Below are 15,457 nucleotides of genomic sequence, written 5' to 3' on the forward strand. Positions count from 1 at the left end.
CGCCATCGGTCCCTATCCTGTGTAAGATTAATCCAGAATCTATCATCACATCCCACCTCCCTCAAATCCATTTTAATATTATCCTCCCATCTACGTCTCGGCCTTTCCAAAGGTATTTTTTTCCTCCGGTCTCCAAACTCTCTATATGCAGTTCTGGATTCGTCCATACATGCTACATGCCCTACCCATCTCAAACATCTGGATTTAATGTTCTTAATAATTATGTCAGGTTAAAAATACAATGTGTGCAGTTCTTCGTTGTGTAACTTTCTCCATTCTACTGTAATTTCCTAAGAACCTTATTCTCAAACACCCTTAACCTCTGTTCCTCTCTCAAAGTGAGAGTCCAAGTTTCACAACCATAAAGAACGACCGAAGCTGGAATCCTCTAGCGCGTAATTAAAAAAAAAAAAAAAGATTACGGGAGATTTCTTTCTAGATACGAGAGACGAGAAATTTGATAAAATGAGACTAAAATACGGAAGAAACCGGGAAATACGAGAGATCTGGGAACCCTATTCATACAAGACAACATAGCTCAGCTGTAATTATAGACTGTGGGTGTTTGGTGGCCTGAACTACACCAGCAAGAAAGCATTTTTGGTGCTAGTTTAGACAGAGATTAGTGTCGAAGGAAGTCGTATTTCGACATTTATTAACAATCGCGTTTTACATTTTAATTAATGACTCGTACGCTCGTGACATCTGATGTGGACAATTGCTAGGTACGTTACAGGTTACATCCATTCATTACTACGAACAACAGCTGAATAGATCTGATTTTTCTGTGGAAAGTACAGAGTGCCGGAAAACAAAACCACAAAGAACAACCGAAGCTGGATTATTTTAAAGTAATAAATACTACACTGTTTACAATAACTAGGCTATAGGCCTAATAATTTTACATAATAGAGTAGCATGGATACTTGGCTTAAGCAGAGCCTTCCTAGTTACAAGCAGGAGCATGGATACGTCTGACAACGCTGAGTGAAGGCGGGAGATTCTAAAGTGATATTGATGTAATTGTGCTTGCTCATTGCTTCCGTTGTATGTAACGTGTATTTTTTCAACATTATGCACAAAGGTAAGATCAAGATTCAGAGTATTGATATAAATTATTACGGATTCGAAAGTAGTGTTTTATTGAAATCAATTAGCTGTACTTCAGAATATGGCGTAAGTAGGGTATTTACATATAAAGACTGCCACTTAAAATAATTACAAAAAAACATGTTTTTCATTGATAGTACAAAGGTAAATAAATAAATAAAGATATTCCTTGCACCGAAAGTAATAAAATCAATAATGCAATAAAGACGTAAGTTCCTACGCAGTATTCTTAAGTTCCATTCAATTAACAAATTTGTGGCCAGCAAATTGACAATGTTTTACGACTTTATGGTGTTTCACCTCTGACGTGAAAGGTCTAGGTCCTAGAATATCATATACATTTTAATTTCATATAATTATCTGTCGTGGTTTTCTATAAATATTTTAGATGCCGAGAAAGCCAGTTTTAGTTTGAACTTTGCCAGTCACCATAACAATATTGTTATCCTAAATTATTTGTTATAAACTTTTTAAAATACGGAATAATTTTAAATAAATATAACTGCAGAAAACAAGTTAAGAATATAAATTATGCAAATAAAATAAAAATGTAAACAGAGGAAACTATTGATATATTATAATAAAGTATGAGGATGTAAATACAGTTAGGTCAAGTATAAAGATTTATGAAAAAATGAAGAAACGTACCTTCAACATAATATGTAACAAAACACATCATTATCTATTAAGTATGTGCCAATTAGCATAAACTCAGTGAAATCCTGTAAATACGAAGTGAAAAGAAACATGTTTGTAACTAATTTATTACAAAAGGAATCCTAATATTAATATACAAACTTTGAAAACCAACAAAGTGAGTGTATGCATTTACAAATTATGGGTAGTTCTGACGTATACCAGGCATTCCGAATATTTAACAAAACTGCAACATTTATGGGATCACAAAACAGCTGTTTACAATGAACTTGATAATCAGTTATGTAACTTTATTGATATACCAGGCGAGACCCAACAATTTGGCTAGAATTCTGATACACCACAAACCACAAGTAAGAGTATAAAAATGTGGTTTATACAATATTTAATATTTAGAAGAAATGTCAATCACTTTGTCATTATTAATAACCGTAAAAATTACCAAAGACTGCAGCCATATTTTCATTTACTGTCTTGTTTTTATCGCCAACACGAACATATATATCATCAATATAATACATCAGCAATTAACGTTTGGTACGACCACGAACTTAATTTCATCGACACACACTTATATTGTAACATTAATTTACATTGAAAATCGGCATTAGCACAAACACATGTTCTAAATCGTAGGCAAGGGGCTAGAATTCTAGTCCTCTTGATCGTAGATCTCCGCTTGACAGTTAATTACAGTGTTGCCGACGTATGGCTCCGGCTTGTAACTGAAGAAGGTTCTGGCAATTTGGTTAAAAGGGTTAAAATCAACGAGCTAGTTGGTTGAAATGTAGAAACAAATATATAGTACGCAGAGAAAGATTCACGGCAAAGAAAAAAGAGATACCATTAACTTTCGTTGTTGTTACAGAACCAGAGACATTTGTATATAATCGTATGCCATCTTACGGACATTAGTTGCACTATATGCATCGAAATGTTTGACTATTAATGTCAAAGTGACGTGAATATCATAGTAAATTATAGTTGACATTACTTCTACATTAATGTGTATATTTAGGCAAGGACGTACTTGCTTTGAAATGTTTTTAACTAAAAGTGTGTCCTCGTATCCACTTGGAAATAAACAAATTTTAGAACCAAGCGACACGTCCTCAGATCATCTTATAGGTTAGGAATCGCATCAGTATCTTCGTTACTAACATACAATTAGGTTCATACGCTATGCATTGAAAATAACTTATAATTACGTTTGTATGAAATTATGTAGATAATGTTTTGAAAATTATGTGTCATTTTTCTATTTAAAGAAATGCTACAGTTACGAAAAAGTACTATTGTTCATGACGTCATTGGAAAATGTTCCTAACACCTGAATGGCTGAGAAAGTCTGACCGGCTGCATTATGATTGGTGGATTATTCAATATGGCTTCACTCTAAATGTGAAGCAAGACTGTATGTGTTCAAGAACACTTTAGTAGTTCTAGTTGTAAAATATCAGCATTTCCGTTGTAAGGTAGGCATAATGTATGAATTATACACACTTAGAACTATGAATGTGTGTTTTACAACTTAATCCCACTTTTCGGGCGGCATAGATGATGATTGGTACAACAGGAGGCATTAGTTAGGGTTGGGCGAGTAATTTACGTAGTCTGGAAGACAACAATTTGCAAAAAAAAAAAAAAAAAAAACTTACGAGTATTGGTGCTTATATTCACAGTTTCACAAAAAGGAGTGGCAAGGAATAGAGTAACTCTGTAATATACTCTCATTGAGGTGTTAGATGTTTTTTGTGTAATCTGGACAGAGTTTCTCGGTTTAATGTTTGAATTTTAATTAGACATTCATGCACTTATTATAGTAGTCTACTTACATCGCAGTGTTGTATGAGTAAATATACATTGAAACTCATTTTTGAGATTATTATTTCGCAGAGATGACAGCACAGCGATCACTGCGAGAGTTTTAACAATTTCTGTAGAAAAGAAGCTTCTGTGGAAGGTTCACTTTCATTCTTTTTTCAGGTTAGCAGCTCATATGCCATAAGTCATCTAATGTAACATAGCCTAGTTAAATATATGAAAAATAGTTATGGCATTGTCCTTAACCTTGTTCTTGTGTAAGCCTGTTTTAGATTCAGAAGTTGTGGTAGTAAACAGTTATTGAAAATATTAGGAGTATATAGGCCTATATAAGGCAAACGTAAAGGGGTTTGCTAATTGTTGACTCTCTTCATTTCATAATAATAAAGTTTTAAAATTACTGATTTAATGAGAGTAGATTGCTAGTGTAATTACCATAAACAGCGCTATGATGGTGTGAACTTGATATGGGCGACATTGATTGTAAGGGTCCTCAGCGCTGCAGTTACAAGCTTACAATTCAGCATCTTGGATTATATCATATCACAAGTTTCTTTGTTCTTCGATAAACCGGTTCGTTAATTGACGCGTTAGATTATTTTAGGCTCGGACTAGCTAGTTTGTTTAGGCCTACATTAATTTTGAAATGTTGCTTTTCACCAAATCGTATTCTTTGTTTTAGATAATGTGACTGTTGAGTTAGGTACCCAAGAAGTTACTTTATTCTATTCATTATCGCAGTAACGTTTTCAACAGTGTTTAGTCTCTGTAAACAAAGAATTGCTAAGAAGGAAAATAAAATTAAGTGCCTAAATTTTTAGATATAGGCTACGTATTAATTTCCTTGATGCACAAGTTGAATTGACTTCTGCCTATGCTGCCTGTGTTTTATTCCAGGCTTTAATGAACAGAATTTGTAGTGGACAAAGTGGCTGACGTTGGGCAAAGGTGTCGTTTTAGTTGATTATCGCCATTCCATGAGGAAATGCCTAATATTACAAACCAGCGCAATATAATATCTGAAATACTATGGTAGTTATTTCATATTAACCAGCTACTTAAATTGAATAGAAATTAAGATATTTATTTGAATAACAGGCCTACAATGGATATTCAGAAAAAATAGGTATTTCTCATGAATAATGCAAAAGAACATCAAGTTAATGTAGGCCTACAGCAGGATAGTTCTTGGGCAGTCTATACAGCATTCTGTGCAGGCTCAGGTGGCAAGTGACTTGGCCGAACACTCACTGTTGCGTGGTTAGTGGACTCTGAACTACTCGGAAGTTAAAATGACTTAAGTTACTTAGTTCTGCAAAATAGCAGGTAGTAACTATTAAAACTGTTCTATCATTGAACTTACCTTATTTATAAGAGATGTTGGAATGTCCTTTAGTTGTGACACATTCTTGACATCACTTAAGAAAATTGGCGTTCACACACTCAAGTTTTTGTTCCTTGGTTCTCCCAGTTTCTGTTTCTGTGGGAAATATGCTCACTGACACTCGATGTCATTCAACTGTTCAAAAAATGGCACGAATATTTCTGTTCTGTATTTGTGTAGGCTACATTGTATTGTCAAAAAAATATTCGTCCTGTGATTGGTTGTGCACTTGCTGTGCGCCATAAACTAACTTTATCATGTACTTAGTCTATAGGGGAATCACGCACAATTTGTGGATTTTCTCTCCTCCACTACCTTGGATTATTACATGGCCTTGTAAATGGAACCATCCTTCGTCAGTGAAAAATATTAATTCTGGATCCACCAAACCATCAGAACACTTTGCAGAATCCAATTACTGTACAGAAATTCACTTAACTCTCATTATTTCTTAGCAGCAGTTGTTGCATTGCTGTTACTCTTTGTGTCTTAAATTTAATAATTTTAATGGCTCTGAATTTCCAGGAGTTCATACCTCTTCTTGTCTAATAATTCTCATTTGAAGATTATGTGAGAGGCTGTTTCACAAAGTCTGCAGAGTGTGTTTTCCGTGAGGGTACCCATCATGTGCAGGTGTTTCCTCAGACTACAATGACCTGTTAGAAGTCCTACTGCAGTTCTCATTTGGAGTGTGTTCAATCTTAGGAGGTCCACAGTTATCGATAAAGTGGATTTTTTCATCAGTCTTTTACTGTGGCGATTTCTTTCCACATATATCCAATGCTGATGATGGTTATGTGGAATCCACTCACCAATAGATTTACCAAGTGTGGAGATAGGAATTCCAAATAGTGGCTCAGATCCAGTAAATATCTTTGTTGTGTTTGCCAGTTCTGTAAGGTTTTATAGGCAAATCCAGACCAATTTAGAATTAATCTGATAATTTGCAAGTGCTTGAATTGCAACCTGAGAATATCTGTTTGTTGTTACTATGGTAACCTCTACATAGATTCTCCCAGATGCAGATTTCAGTAGCGTGTATTTCAGCCTGGAATACTGTGGTATTTCTAAACCCAGAGGTATAGAAATGTCACTTTAGGGCTTCCCCATGAATTCCGGCTTTTGATCGTCTTATCAGTCTTGGAGCCATCTGTATAGACCTACCAGATTTGGCCCCTGAAGAACAGAAGTTTTTATCTTGCTTCCATTCAAGTGATATTTTTAATTGCTTATCAAAAGATAATACAGGAACCATGTAGTCACGCTGCCTATTTCATAGAGAAGGTTTTGGATTAGGCCTACACTTGTTATTCTGGTGTACTCCATTGGATTGAGGTTGCTTCAGTTTCCATTTTGTTTCAGCCAGTATGCATCCAATCTTGCTCTTAATATTTCAAGACGAGGTAGTTTAATCTAAGTAAGATTTCCATAGCAGCTGTGGGAATGCTTCTCATTGCTCCCATTATGCACAGACAAGCAAGCTTCTGTATCTCGAGAGGTTTTTTTTGTCACCTCTTTTTGACATATTTTCGGCTACTTACCACATTAGGGAGCCATAAATAATTGAGGATGTTATCACGACTTTGTATATCCAATACATTATTCGTGCTTTAAGTCCCCATGTCTTTCCAAAAGTTCTTCTGGCTGTCATCAGTATCATTTTGCTTTTGTTAATTGTTTTCTACAGAATGCTGATTCCAGTCAGCTTACAGTCTAGACTCAAGCCCAGATATTTGACATTGGAACCAGTCTGAAGTTGTTATGGGGATTCGAAAGCCCTCAAATATTATTTTATATATGAAAAGAATGAATGCTGTTTAAGAAGGGTTTACCCATAGGCTTTCCCTTTCGCACCGCTCTTTCATTAGCTCTAAAACAATGTTGGCGTATTTCTTCTGGATAAAGTATGACAATGTCATCTGCATATCCTTGGATCTAAAAGCCCTGCTCAGATTCACAAGCAGGTCATCCACAACCAAATCTGACAGAAGTGAGGATCGAATCTCTCCCTGTGGCATCCTTCGACTGTAGACACCTGTATTGTTCACTCTCTTTCAGCATGGCTTTTATCCACCGCAACAGGTGTCTTTTACCCCATGATTTTTAGCTGAACAGATTATTGATTCGTAAGAAATATTGTTGAAGGCCTCTAAAGTAATTTCTTGATAGGAGGGCTATCTCTGATTTGTAGGCATGCTAGTTTTTATGTAGTGCCTCCGAATTGGCGAGATTTCCCTGATATGCATATCAATTAATTTTTACTATTTAACATCGTTTTCAAGAGAAATGACTATGGACTTACTGGTTTAAATGTTTTAGCCTTGTTGTGACTAGGTCTACGAGGTTTTGGTATGAAGACCAGGTTGTTGCCACATTATGATAGTACCAAATTACTTCTGAACAACTTGCTTAGGCTAATATTGGTATGATGTCTCTTTTCCCTTGCTCGAGAAAAAAAGGGAAGATTCTATCAGGGTCAAGAGATTTATGTGGCTCAGGTGAACAAATGTCTGAGTCGACATCCTCCAATCTTTCTCAGTAGTCCTTACAAGACTTGGGGTTTGATGGAGATCATCATTATGATTCTATGGCTAAAGAGTCTGGGAATTGTGTCTGCAAAAGTAAGTCTACAGTTTCTTTCTCAGATTTTGTATATAGCTACATCAGGTTTCTTTAAAGTTCCTAATGGGTTAGAATGTTCTTTGGCTAAGATCATCTGGAGGTGTGCTGCTTTGGAGAGATCTTCATTCTTCTGACGAAGCTTCCTGCAGCAGTGCAGCAGACTTCTTTATTTTCATGTTAGATACTGTTGTGGTCTCTTTATATTCATTCCATTTTTGCTCTATTAATTAGTTCGCGAGTTTTAGCCCTCAGTTTCCTGAGATCTTCGTTCTACCAGTTCACTGCTTTTCTTGTGGAAGACTCTCTCTGAGGACAACTATAAAAAATGATGTAATAATGGCTTCTTAAAGTTGTTCAGAGACCAGCTCAATATCATATTCATTCTTTATAGCTGGTTTTACTGACTGTATGAACCTTTTTAGTGATTCTGTAACTTCACCCCATTGGTAAGTCATGGATTATGGAACACCATCATTGGCTTTTCAACTGAATTGTCTGATGTACCTGTGATCTGAGAGAGAGAGCTCATCAAACACATGCCACTTCTCATTCTGAGCACTAATACACAGAGATCCCAGAGTTACATCAATAACTTCTTTCTTTAAGATAGATTTGCTTTTTGGAGATTATAAAATCTAATAGTGCCTACTTCCCCAGGCTATATGATGAACATTTGTATCTGCACCAACTATTATCTGCAAGTTAGACTACCCGCAGAATTCTTCTAATTTCTCCAGTTCTTCAGATAGTGGAGGACTTGGTGAGTCATATGCAAATAGACAGCAGACAAATACAATTTCCTTTGCAGTTCCTGCTATATTGTAATTTATTCTGACTACTGTTAAATCCCTGTTACAGAATTCAGACTAGGTAAGAATTTTTAAGCCATGTTTTATAAATATACGTGATTTGGGATTTGCAGAGTGTATAATTTATCATAAATTACTTCTGATATTTGTTAGTTCTGAAACTTCTCCCTGAATCAACCAGGGTTCTTGTATCAGGGATACATCTATACTTCTAGAAGTTTCTGGAGGGAGGCTGAGGCTCCCCTACCTTGCTGTAGGTTCATTTATATTACCCTCAGAGTAGGTTTTACCTTCTGCCCCAACACTTCGAATGTTAGGTGACTGAAACCTAAGTAGACTTTAAAGTTTATTGCAGAGTGCCTTCAGATATGCTTCATCAATTGATAGCACCAGAATTGTGCCTGCAAGTTCCACTTTGGTGTTGATGATGAGCCATTCTTCTGTTTTTAGCCCATAATTCTGGTTTTCAAGAAGTTTCAACATTTTTTTGGCTCACTCACACTTAGGAGTTTTGTACGGATCCACACAATAACCCTGGTCATTTTGGCTATTTTCCTAGCAGAACCAACCCTAAAGGATACAATATGTGGAATCCTCTCTATCACCCATGACTTGGATTTCTCATCAGGACAGGTTATATTATATACTATGCCTTTTCAGCATAGAAATTTTTTAATTTGGTGCCTATTCCTGGCACACATTTCCATACTTACCCCAATATAGCTTGCTATATTTTAACTGACTTTTCTACAGTTAGTTTTTCTTCCAGAAAATTTCCTAGAACAACGGCCATTTTAAGAATGATTATAGCTTGGCTGTAAGTTACACCAATTGCACTTTGTTGAGATGTACTGGGTGTTACTTCAACCTGCTCTTCACCTTTTAGCCGTTTTTGAACAGGTCTTGTACAACTTTCAGTTGATCATGGCATACCATTTTTAGACCTGTATCTTTTGTACTGAACTTGGTGCTTGGTGTTTTCAATGGATCTTGTGATCCTGAAGGTTTTGGGATGGTCCTCTGTTTCACTCATCCAGGTTCTTTGGCATCCATTTTTATGGTTCTTGGTTTTCTGGGTCTAATTGCTTCCCCAGCAGTCTTAGCTGCCTCTATGGCAAGTTTCTGGCATTGAGCTCTGAAGAGTTTCTTGTCCAAGTGGAGTCTATTTATTCCTGAGGCATTTTGTTTATTTCTTTGTTGTCTGGCAGACCTGTCTCTCCACTTCCACCAGAGCAACACTGGTCAATGAAGTTGAGGCTTGATAATCTAGGGCTTCCTCAATTTTCACTACTGTGGCTCCTTTTCAAGTTTTTTTCCTTCCTTTGGAAGTCCCCCAGTTTCCTTCTTTTCAATTATTACTTTCTTTTTTCAGTGTTAATTTTGATCTTACGAATGCAGGGGAATAAACAGTCAACCCCTATGGAGTCCCCCCCCCCCCTACATAGATTGAAGGCTAGATACTATAGAATTTAGTCTGGTTCCCTACAAAAATCATTCGCAACACCATATTTTTAATCACTTTGGTGCCATGCAGCCCTAGGCATAATGCTTTCCACCTTGGCTTCAGGTGCTCCATTGCCCCAATATGTTTGAGCTCCTATTGGAAGACCCAGGAAGGACTTTCCATCCAGGATTGAATTTTGACTGTTAAGCTGCTTCTTTGTCTGGCATCTCACTTGCAGTCGCTCTGGCATGAGAGACCCTACTGGCTGCCAGCACAGTCTTCAAGGTCTTAGATGCACGCAAGCCCCTCCACCTACTTCAAAGTCATACAGCTTCTAGGAGGGGACAATTGATCTACTGCATACACTATCTATGCAGTGGAGTTAGCTGGAAGATCAAGGTTGGAGTCGAGATGTATGTGTTTTAAATCATCTCAATTAGTGAGTTTATCACGACATAGCATTGGGCTGTTGCAAGTGCTGTCACAGCATTGGTTGCCACCAGGTGCCTGCACAAAATGCTAGAGAATGCTGTGTATGTTGAGCAAGTACAGGAACTACTCAGAATTGATTACATGATGCCCATGGAGCAACAATGACATGAGAATGATGGTTTGGAGTAACTTTAACTTAGGAATCATAGCGCTTCTGCTGAGATGGCTGTACAAAGCATCAATAGATTCACTGTGGTGTGTTATGTAACATTACCTTACGATTTCATTTTTGTGAAGTAGAAACCACAATAACAAAAAAACATTGTTGTTTATATTTGTTTTGGCTTTGGTTGCTTTCTGAGCGTTGTAACAATTTACATACCACTTGACCTGTTACTTCTGTCCACATGTTTATATGAATGCAGAGCTAATATTATTATTCAAGTTAGTCGAGTAGCTCAGTCAATGTGTTGAAGAGTCACCAATGGGACCAAGGTTCGATCCCTAGAATATATTTATGGTGGAGAAACAACTGTTGTGTACTGGTAGTTTTTATATGAATACTTTTGTTTTCTTCATTGCTTTATTAGCATCTTATATCTCGTGTAGTTTGATTAATTTAAAGTTTGAAAGTCGAACTGCAGATCATATACTGTTCTATCCAATGAGCAGTCATCCATTTTATACAGTTGTATTTCCAGCCTACCTATTCTTTACAGAACTCTGTTTTAATTTGTATGTTCTTTTCTAGACTGTAGTTTCTCAGAAAAGCATTTCTGCTCTCGTTTTCTTTTGAAAATCACACATCGTTCCTTACCGTTATTCATCTTTGTGAGATTATGCTGGAAGTGTTGAAGGCTTAGCCTACCTACATACATAAACCTCTTGGTGGCAGACAGATGAACATTGATGTTAAAGAATCTGTTAATTTGTAAAGTGCATTTTTTAGGTATAAATGATTATAATAGATCAGGTGTAGAGATTAGTTTCTTTAAAAACCCGAGCATCATACGATTAATAGACTGCTTACAATCCATGTTTAAAAGTTGCTGGACTTAGAGTAGTGACGTCACACATCCTGGTCACTTAGGCCTATGGCTTTTCTAGTGCAAGTGCTTGATGTTGCAACGTATCCATTCATTCATTCATTCATTTATTTTATTCCATAGATCTTACATGAGCAATGAAGCTTTAAGATGTGGAACATGTCAACATTTTACAATATTACAATTACAATTTTTACAAATTTTTATAGTTTTACAATTCAGTAATTTTCTACAATTTTTACAATTTTGTACAATTTTTTTACATTTTTTTACATTTTTTTACATTTTGGCGAGATGTAGTGAGATGAGATGAGGTCCGAGGATTCGCCAAAATATTATCTTATAGTTATTTCCATGAGGTCATGGGCTATTAATTCGAACCCAGGAGAGGTCGTATTATAAGATTATGGAAAGAAAACTGCGAACATGCAGACCGTCAAGGATGTAATGTTAAGAGATGTGAAGGGAAGTGCTGAGCATATTATATTTTATAATCCCTTTTTGCTGTTGTATTGGTCAGGGACACGTTAAACACTGCTAAAATAACAGAAACATACACACTTTGTTACTTATTCTTACAGAATGTTTACTGGATTAATTCTTGGAACCTCCTCGAAAGACGAAACAAAGCATAATTAATAAAAATCATGAATAATACCTGAGTATAACAACGAGTATAGACATTTTCAAACTGTCAGACTCATAGCTGAACTCGCTATATTGACACAGAATAACAAACAATTAGTGTAGCATAGACAATGTAATACATAAATTTTAACAGTGAAAAATAAATTGAACTAAAACAATAATAATAAATTAGTTAATAATCGAAAATACAGTGATAATAAAATGAATCACAACTGGAAATTGGTTTAAATAAAAAACATAATATTCAATCACTATTACTGATTCTTTCAACCAACACTCAAAACTTTTAAGAAAAAGAACTAAGCTCTCTAAATCTTTATAGTAATAGTGATACTTTAAAATGTTACCAATATTCCTTCTTTTTAGTAGTTTTTAATAGCTTTAGACCTCTCACATATTATATCTTTGAACATTCATTGCAGTGTTCGTGATAACTCAATTGAAAAAAGAAAACTATTAATAATAATCGATGCCAAAACCTCTTACCAGTATAATGAGATTTTTGAATGAACAAATTCAAAGTTTTGAGATTTTTAAATAAACAATTTCAAAGTTTTAACTCGTATATATTAGATAGCAAAAGACGAATGACTTTGTACCAAGTGTCTTGAGTATTAAATAAATATTTGATAGCAATATACTTATTGGAAGTTTTTATTAAATAAATTATTATTACCTTCAAAGTTCCTTAAACCCCAAGAAAAAGAAGCTCTTCACAGCTTCCAGCAACTCAGGACGTGCCACTGGAGCAATATATCATGGAACATCTTTGGCCAATAAAGATCTTCCTGCAGTTCTGTGCTTAATCCATTCACATAATCTATTGCCTTGTTCACTAAGTGTTCAGAACAAGTGACGGAATCTGGGTAGGTTTGAAATTATGCCACTTTATTCATTTCGACCACACTTTGAATCTACCTGATGATCTTTTGCGATTAGGAAATCCATGAATACTTATTCCAAAGTTTGTGTTTGTAGTTTTTGAGCACTGAACAACACAATATTGACCGAATGAGTTGGCTTAGATGGTAGCATCTGAGACTCACATTCAGGAGGTCCCGGATTCGAACCCCATGGCTGGCCAATCTGAGAGAGGTTTTTCATGGTTCCCCTCAGTCACAAAGGTAAATGCCAGATTGGAAATTTTCATTTCATGATTCATAACCGCCTCAATCACTAGTATCATAAATATTAATTAAAATCTAAAGTCAGTTATATGAACACAGGCCATCTACAACACACAATAGAAAGAGGAACTCAATAATAGTAACAACAGCTTACTGGTATACTCACAGACCACAAACATATTAAAACATGTATAAATAAACTTAAAGAAAAAAAACAACATTGAGGCATTTTCTGTAGACCAGTACACACATTTCTTGAAATTATGGGAGTGAGAGGATGGACTAACATGGTGAAGGATAGAGTAAGATGGAAGGCTGTTGTTAAGGAGGCCTAAACCCACCCTGGGTTGTAGCGCTAACTGATGATGATGATGAATACACATTTACATATAAATACAACCGAAGTAGTGTGGCCATGAAAAACTCAACTGACCTGTGATTGCTCGTGCTGTTAGATAAAATCTAACGACCTTTATTTTTCTGTTATTATTTCATTATTGTTTCAGATGTAGAACTCTTGCTCCAACAATCCTTCTTCCATACCTTTATTTTTATTATTGTGATTAGCTTATCCAAGATTTAATTGCAAGCCTGTTAGTGATAAAATGAGTAAAAATGTTGTATTTATTACATGTACATCATTAAAAACATAGATACAATAACGTTAAAACTTCTTGTGTGTGTAATATATCTGTTACTGGAAATATAAATTGAGAAACGAAAAAATGAAGTTTGTTAGATAATACAAGAGTTATGTGACAACAATAGGTGCGAGCACAGCCATCTTTAAAGAAGGCTATGATGCGAGTGATCCCAAATTACATTGTAATTAGCAGTTACGTGAATCTCAGTTAATCTTAGGAGGAATGACGTCACCATGTCAATTGGTGTAACAGTTATTGACGCATACCGAGAGATCGGAGCTCCCTATAAACATGCGGTTTTCTCTGTTATATTTTTCTAAACAAAATCTTTATTATGACTACCCCTTTCATTTTAAGTTAACAGGATCTGTAACTTCAGGTAGTTTTAAGGTGTGTTAACTTCAGGTAATTTTAATTAATAGTCTGTTAAACACAAGAATGTACAACTTTCAACAATTTCTTTTATTTGTTCTGGAGGCCTGGCTCTGGATCTCACGCTCAGAACTGGTTGCAAGATTATTCACCTCTGCTAATGCATGTTGCTGTGAAACCAGCAGTTGGTTAATAGGCCTTGGCCCTTCATGGGCTGTTGCACAACGGATTTATTTTATTTTAATATTCCTTAATGTGTGTTAATTTATTTTTCGATTGTGAAAGACTATAATTTATTTCACTCATCGTAAAAAATCGCAGTGTCATTTATTGGCTGAATAGATTATAGAAAAACTGCATTGTGGCAACCTAGCTTTCGGGTGAGCTGTTCACAAGCACTGGTAATGCAGAGACCCTATTTTCGGTGATATGCAGCACATTATTGGTAATTCGACACATCACAAAGTATTAAAGTAAAATATTACTACCTAAATATAAGCAGTTAAAACTACAATTTACTCATCCAAATTAAGAAAGAAAACGCTGAAATTGTCTAACTTCTTGTTCCAAACATTTGTTGCACATGCTTAAGTGATACAGTACTTGCTGCAGTTCTCATTAAGAAATGAAAGCGATGTTTGTCCTATACTATTTTCCAGTTCTTTCAGGGTATATGGATTATTATTGTGTACTTTGTCTATTCCCCAACTTCATCTCATGGGGGAATTCTAAAAGACAAACAGTACAAAAATAATCGACATACCTTGGAAGATTTGGGTAGGGAAAGCATATGGAAAACATGAAAACATCGCCTCCATTTTTCAGTGGGAACTTGCAGTGAGTGATGACACTTATTAAACAAATGCAACAAACATGAAGGCATACAGTTTCAGCATCTCATTTCTTAATTTGGATGAATATGTTTTAATGCTCATAGGCCTGTTCAGTACGGGGGCTACTTTTTTTAATTAAAGGATCATTTTGCAATAAAACGTGAAAGAGCAAGATTGGATGTATACTGGCTGAAACAAAATGCAAACTGGAGCAACCTCAATCTATTAGAGTACACCAGAATAACAGGTATAATCCAAAACTCTCTCTATGAAATAGGCAGTGTGACTACATGGTTCCTGTATTATCTTTTGACAAGTAATTAAAAATATAATTTGAATGGAAGCAAGATAAAACCTCTGTTCTTCAAGGGCTAAATCTGGTAGGTCTATACAGATGGTACCAAGACTGATAGAAGATCAAAAGCCGGAATTCATGGGGAGCCCTAAAGTGACATTTCTATACCTCTGGGTATAGAAATACCACAGTATTCCAGGCTGAAATACA

At 35.6% G+C, this 15,457-nt stretch overlaps 1 protein-coding gene across 4 annotated transcripts in view; it reads left to right on the forward strand.

Annotated features, from left to right (window-relative positions):
* Positions 1-2,677: 2,677 nt before the first annotated feature.
* LOC138696316 (uncharacterized) overlaps positions 2,678-15,457 on the forward strand; it is an 85,459-nt gene continuing 72,679 nt past the window's right edge. The window contains exons 1-2 of one of the 4 annotated variants that reach the window (XM_069821110.1): positions 2,678-2,895; positions 3,036-3,242. The gene's annotated coding sequence lies outside the window, so the exon portion shown is untranslated. Of the gene's footprint in view, positions 2,896-3,035; positions 3,243-3,488; positions 3,754-15,457 lie in introns of those variants that run through there. The other 3 variants (XR_011331319.1, XR_011331320.1, XR_011331321.1) reach the window with 3 other exon arrangements.

Source organism: Periplaneta americana, chromosome 3 (assembly GCF_040183065.1).
Source record: "Periplaneta americana isolate PAMFEO1 chromosome 3, P.americana_PAMFEO1_priV1, whole genome shotgun sequence".
NCBI classification, from domain to species: Eukaryota; Metazoa; Arthropoda; class Insecta; order Blattodea; family Blattidae; genus Periplaneta; species Periplaneta americana.